The following is a 7,577-nucleotide window of genomic DNA, read 5'->3' as shown; positions in this document are numbered from 1 at the left end:
AGGTTAAATCGGGGTACCTGGTGGAAGCGACGCCTCACTGTTGGAAACGCTCGAATTGCTCCCTCTGATAATTGTCATCTACGGATCGGAAGATGATATTTCCGAAATTCTGATTTCCCGCCATTGTGATGAATTTTGAAGGGGTGATTTGGAAAGAAAAAAAGAAATGTATTTGATAGGAGAGAATTGTTTTGTGGTGCATAACTCTAATACATTGCACAGCTCAATGCATTATGCACCATTAGGAAGACAGTATCATCATATACTCATACATATATGAAAATGGTGTCTGCAAAGGTGGTACAAAGATAGCTAATTTTCTATAAAAGTTCAGAACAAAAACTGATAAGATAAGAAAACATAGAAAAAGCAGATGCTTCTTATTCACAGGCAACAACAAGCACTTGTTTACCAACATTGCGACCACTAAAAAGGCCAACCAAAGCTGCAGGACCATTCTCAAGACCCTCAGCTATATCTTCCACATACACAATTTTCTCCTCTTTGATATGAGGGAGGACAAACTCCAAGAATTTCGGATATAGGTGAAAGAAATCAGCACTGTTAAAACCTTCCATTCGAATCCGCTTATATATGATATGTGCCAAATTCGTTACACCTTCAGGTTGAGTAAGATTATACTGTGAAATCATTCCACATGCAGGTATGCGGCCATGAACTCTCATATTCAATAGTACAGTATCAAGTGTCTTTCCTCCAACATTCTCAAAGTAAATATCAATGCCTTCAGGAAAGTACCTGATTTGTATATTGCCATACATTAGTCAATAATCACTACTCAAAGCACAACAAGTAACACCTAAAACTTTCTATTACCAAACTCCTAAATATTGAATACAAACCTTTTCAAAGCTGCATTGAGGTCAGGCTCTTCCTTGTAATTGAAACCTTCATCAAATCCAAATTTGTTCTTCAACATATCCACCTGATTGTAAGACATGCATTCAATCAAATGGACTAAAAGAAACTCCTCGTAGCAAGGAATAAGTGATCGTGATTTTACATTCATTTTTGTAGATAGAAAAAACTGTTCGCGTATTAGATGTTATGTTAAATCTTCTTTTTCGTCAAACTAGTTCAACTACCTAACTCGCGTATGTGATGGTGATTCATGAAATAACATAAAACTCAAACTATTACAACAATACCTTCTCCTTACTTCCAACGACATAACAACCATGCAATTTAGCGAATTGTCCGACAAGTTGTCCAACTGCACCAGATGCAGCCGAAACAAAGACATTCTCTCCTTTCTTAGGAGTGCCTAATTCAAAGAAACCTCCATAAGAAGTTATTCCTGGCATACCTGCTCTCAGAGAAAAACACAACATATGTCAAAAAAGAACAACAGAATGACAGAAAACTACGCGACCAACATCAATATAAATTGAAATTGTTGAATACATACCGAGAATTCCGGTGTAGTAGGATAGTGGAACATCAGTGTGCTCAATTTTGAAAAGTATTTGAGTTGAAGGGACTAAACTGTACTCTTGCCATTTAGAGAATCCCCACACTAAATCACCTTCCTTGTAATCAGGATTTCCAGATTCAAGGACTTTAGACACCCCAAAACCTGCTATTACCTGTAATTACTCAATAGATCATCACAAACTATCAAACAAGTTGATCCATGAAGATTATAATTTACACATAAAAAACCTACTTTTATGATCAAATTTGACATATACTCAAAAGGGTTATCCGCAAAAGCATTAACTTTACCGACTGAGGGGTGTAGGAAAAAGGACTGGGAGTTCCTTGTGTTTAGTTCATGAGATTCTGCATGTATGGATCACAAGACAAGTAGAGATTTTTGAGAAGAACATCGCTGGAACCTTCTGGAAGCTTGAGAGTAATGGTACTGTCAACTATGTTCATGTCTGATTCTTTAGGAAAACCAGACACATAGTCCTTCAGAATCACTTGCTTGTTCCTCACTTGTGCCATGTTTGGAATTATTTCAGTTCATTCAGTTTACAACAGAAAAGTGATGAATATGGAGGGTAAGTTAAGCATAACTATAAAAGTGAGATCATCATGTTGAAAAGTTCAAGGAATGAATGAATGGTAGAAAGTAGTAACATGATAATATTATTAGTAATAATTCATTTCAATTTACATTTAAGTTTAATTGAGTTTGTATTTGAATTTGCATTTTGCTTTGAGTAGTATATAAATCAAATGTGGTTTTAGTTTGTAATAGAATTTGATTCATAACAAAATTTCAAAATTTTTGTTATAATTTGTTAGAAACTTTTCTCTCTCTCTTTTCTCTCTCTTCCATCTTCATCATCTTTCCCTTCTTTCTCTTGTGCCCCAACAATTGGTATCAGAGCATGGTTCAAATCCACAGGAAACTCCAAGGGAAACACGAGTGAAAGTGAGACGCGTGTGATTGATTTCGTTTCTTGAATTCGCGTTGAACTTAAGATCGGAATCGTAATAGAATCACATTTCTTGATTCTAAAGAATTGAGAAACACAAGTGTTTGATGAGGTCTGAGTGATTTCTTGCACAAGAACGACGATGAACGGTGGAAACAGTAGCTTAAATACGAAACTTCCAGTATTTGATGGAAAAACTGGAATTGGTGGATGATTCAGATGCGGGTGTTGTTTGGCGCTCAAGATGTTCTTGATCTCTTCAATCACAGTTATGCGCGGTTGCAGCGGATGTAACTGAGGCAAAAAGGAACACATATAGAGAGTTGAGGAAGAAAGATCAGAAAGCTCAGTTATACATCCATCAGTGTGTGGATGTGAATGTGTTTGAGAAGATCGCTGATTCGACAGCGACGAAGGCTGCGTGTGACACACTAGTAGCGTGCTACGACGATGATGTATCAGTGAAGAAGATGAAACTTCAGCCTCTACGTAAGCAGTATGAGAATCTCAACATTGAGAACAATGATAAGGTACCAGATTATATCTCTAGAGTAATTCTGATCACAAATGAGATGAAATCTTGTGGAAAGACTCTTTCTGAACAAGTAATAATTGAAAAGATACCGAGATCACTTACTCATCAGTTTGATTATATTATTATAGCAATTGAACATCCTAAGGATCTGAGCAACATGAGAATTGAAGAGCTGCAAAGCAGTCTAGAGGCACAAGAGTTGCGTCTGACGGAGAGAATCTCTGAAAGATAGATAGAGCAGACTCCGAAGGCATCTTCTAGTAAGAGGAATCAGAAGCAATCTTGGTAGACCAAGAAGAGACATGGTGGTGGTTATTAGAAGTCAGAAGTCTCCAACTCTTATGAGAAGAAACATTAGAAGGGAAATGAGAAGTTTGACAAGAAGAAGGTTCAATGTTACTGCTGTAATAAGTTTGGTCACTTTGCTGATGATTGTTGGTCAAACAAGGAAAGAAAATCAGAAGAAGAAAACATAGCCAGATGAGAGTCTGATGATGAACCTATGCTATTGATGGCATTTGAGTATGATTGTGGATATTTGATAGACTGATAGTATATTGACATTGACTGCTAAAATGATCTAACTGTAAACAAACAATGAATGATTAATTTTGACTCTAGAAAGTGGACAAAAATCAGGCATATTGATGATAAGTATCTGAATGCTGAAGGAATGAGAAATGTCAAGGTCAAAGTGAAAAATGACAAAACTGTTCTGATCAAGAATGTTTGGAATGTTTCTAGCATGAAAAGAAATCTGATGAGTGTAGGTCAGCTAATTGAGAAAGATTTCTTAGTTATTATGAAGAAGAATCTCTTGAAGTTGTATGATTCTGATCAGAAGCTGATTATGCAGTATGAACAGGGAAGCAACAGAACATTTAAGATGAATGTGGAAATAGCTGAAACTAAGTGCCTTAGTGCAGAAGATGCTGAAGGTGATAGTGAGCTGTGGCACAAGAGATTAAGGCATCTGAATTTTAGAAGCTTATGGCATTTGAGTTGTAAGAAGCTGGTACATGGTATTCCTAAAATTGTGAAGCCTAAGAAGTCATGAGATATTCATGAAGGGTAAACAACCTAGATTGCCATTTGCATCAGAAGTAGCTCAAAGAGAAACATATGCTTTGAGAGTAGTGCATTCTGATGTATGTGGACAATTTGAAGTACCTTCACTTAGAGGAAACATGTACTTTGTGTCATTTGTAGATGATTTCAAAAGAATGTGTAACACACATCAAGTTTAATCATGAGGTGTTTGGTGAGTTTCAGAAGTTTAAGGTGAAGACTAAAAAACAAAGTAGTCATAAGTTGAAAATTATCAGAACTGATGATGAAGGTGAGTATAACTCTACAGAGTTCATAAGGTTCTGTGAGGAGAATGGAATTGAGCACTGGGTTACTGCTCCATACACTCCTCAGCATAATAGTCTTGATGAACGAAGAAACATAACTTTACTTTATATGACAAGGAGTATGATGAAGGAGAAAAATCTCCCTCACACCTTGTGGGGAGAAGTTGTTGCCACTGCAACATATGCGCTAAACATGTGTCTAACTAAGAAGCTGAAGAAAATTGTTCCTTTGGAGAAGTGGACTGGAAGGTGTTTGGTTCTGTTTATTATAAACATGACCCAGATGCTAAAAGAGGAAGTTGGATGACTTTTGGTTTCTACGATTTCCACAATTTTAGATATAATCTCCAATTCATACCCACTTTAGGTCATTGAATCAAGAGCGAATCGACTTTGAATTCCTGAATTTTCCAAGAGTTCACGCCCGCCTTCCAACTATATTATTCATAACCTCCCCAAGTATCAAAATCGAGAAACACTCAAAAGCGAAGCATAGATTTATCGTAGCCGAGTTTGGCTAATCATCTTCTCAGTTGATTCTTCAAAATCTAGATCTCCAATTCTTTCGGAAACCCCACAAAGTAATAGAAGAAAGCAAGTAAGGTTCCCACACCTCAAAACAAATATTTTGCCAAAGCTTATGAATGCCCGACATAAGGAAACAAACTTCGCAGAGTAAAAGGGCGAGTCCCAAAGTTACAACAATTCATAAACAACAACAATGATAAATCAATGTTGCAGTTTTACACGGGCTTTTTTCAGTGTTAATTTTAATTGCCGCTCTTGCAAAACCGACGAATAACCACAAAACAGAAACTGACATAATTCTTCTGTCGATCTTGGGATTCACATACTTCTTCTCAAATTTTCTTTCAAAAGATCAAGGTTTAAGATCTTTGTTTATCTGGTTCTGTGCGTTGGTTTTGGTTCTGATATGTAGAAAAGCCCGAGAGCTATTTCATCATCGAAAGAATAATCCCACTGCAAATCCTATCTCAAACGACAACCTTGGCGCTGAAGTCAACAACTCTGACACAGACACAACCAACCATAGCTTCAACGCATCTCCTGAGCATGTAACTGACGCAACCGCGACCAGTTTAGAGGTTGAATCCAGCCGCTTAAACGCAGATGTGTCCGGTCGGAGCTCTTATGCATCTGCCGAAGATTGACAACTAAGCTTTTATGTATATCTTAGAATTTAACATCTTGTTCACTTGTATACTCTTTGTTTTGTGTATAATTGATCTAAAATCCTTACAAGATGATACTTTGATGTATGCCTCAATCTTCACTTCTTTGCTTTCTTTTGTGTGCATGTTTATGTTTGTTTCAGTTATTTTATTTTTAATCTTTCATTTTTGATATTTTTGATATTTATTCTTTCCCATATTATTTTTAATCAGTCAAAACAAAAAACATGAGTGAAGAGACTAATGCATCGGGAAATAACCAAACTTGACTAATTAATCAAAGAATAGGAAACTGAGTTGAGTTGATAGTAGTGCAGAGACATTAGGGATTTTGATTATTTTGATATATATAATTTTAATACTAGACTCAAAAAGAGTCTTGCATGATTAATTTCACAATTTTTGGATGTGTAGAACAGCAAAAGTTAAATGAAAGAAAAAGGAGGGATTAAGTGAAAAATAAGGAATTGAAATGGAATATAAATGGAGTCAAACGTTAATATAGCAAAACGCAATAGCAAAACGCAACGCATAGTTTGTTATTCACTCTCTCTCTATGTTGTTATTTATATATCTATGGTCGATAGTTTAAACAACTATTATTTTATTTTTATTTTTATTTTTGTTGGTGAATTTAATAGTAGTTCTTGTTTGATTTCTTTCTATTACTATACATGCGTGATACTAATAGAAATTATAACATGTCATGAAATTAAATGACATAATTAACATATTTCAATAGAGCACAATTACAATTCATTAAGGCAATTTCAATAAATTAATTAAATAAAAAAAATTAATTAAAAATATTTCTCTCTCCAATAACCTCAAACTACAACTCTTAAAATAAAAATCACCAATTATACTTATTCTACCATATAATATATATATATATATATATATATATATATATATATATATATATATATATATATATATATATATAACAACCACAACTTATTAGGGAAATTAATATAACCTATTATTTTAGAAATTTCTTTTCTTTTTTTAAGTTAAATATTTTTATCTTCAAAAAAGAATTATATTTATCCTTAGTAACATATACAATTTGTAAAATCTCTAAGTAGCAATCAAAATAAAAGAAGTTGTACAAGATATTTTCAATTCACACACCTACAAACTTTACTGTTTTGTTAGATTTAATTATTATTTTTATTATTATCATTTTAGTTTAAGTTAAAAAATTTATATCACATTATTTTTATAATATTATAATTTTAAAATTATTTTCAATTAAAATAATTTATAATTATATATTCAAAATTATTTATTTGAATTATCTCAATTATTAATAATATTATCAAACTTATCTGAGCATCGCACGGATGTACGTCTATTACTATACATGTATCGCGTGATAGTAATATAAATTATAACATGTCCTGAAATTAATCTTGTTATGTTCTCTTATGATGCTTGGGCAGTCCTAACCTTTATGAAGTGTGGGCAATCCTAACCTTACAAGTTACAGGCTGGTTTTGTAGTCATAATCCCTACTAGAGTAATAACCCCTACTAGACTCATAACCTTACTAATTATATATAACCCCTACTAGACTCATAACCTTACTAATTATATATAACCCCTACTAGTTATATATAACCCCTACTAGAGTCATAATCCCTACTAGTTATATAACCCCTACTAGAGTCATAACCCCTACTATTATATATAAACCCTACTAGGGTCATAACCTCTACTAGTATATATAACCCCTACTAGCCACAGGGAATACAATCAACAAGAGGGAAGTGAAGCTACTGCAAGCCAGACCAACAAGAAGTCCAAGACACCACAAAAACCCTACTATTGTTTTAATAAATTTATTAAAAAAAACTTATAATTTCAATTTTTTAGAAGGGCTTATAATTTGGAACTAAAATAATCGTAATTAAGAGTAATGTATATTAGTTTTTATAAAGAAATTAGGATAGTTATGATGTTGTCTACCACGAAAGATACATGTCTCTTTCCGACAAGAGACAAATTACAAAGGTGAGGAAGTAAAATTGAAAAAAAGAAGATATTTAAAGACTACTAACACTCTTCGGGGCAAAGGTTGAGG

The 7,577-nt window shown here is 33.9% G+C and overlaps 1 pseudogene; it reads right to left on the bottom strand.

Moving 5' to 3' along the window:
* Nucleotides 1–329: 329 nt before the first annotated feature.
* Nucleotides 330–1,989, bottom strand: LOC127076624 (2-alkenal reductase (NADP(+)-dependent)-like; annotated as a pseudogene).
* Nucleotides 1,990–7,577: the final 5,588 nt, after the last annotated feature.

Source organism: Lathyrus oleraceus, chromosome 4 (assembly GCF_024323335.1).
Source record: "Lathyrus oleraceus cultivar Zhongwan6 chromosome 4, CAAS_Psat_ZW6_1.0, whole genome shotgun sequence".
Classification (NCBI taxonomy): domain Eukaryota; kingdom Viridiplantae; phylum Streptophyta; class Magnoliopsida; order Fabales; family Fabaceae; genus Lathyrus; species Lathyrus oleraceus.
Note: the sequence above shows the minus strand (reverse complement) of the source record. Positions and strands in the feature narration are given on the sequence as shown.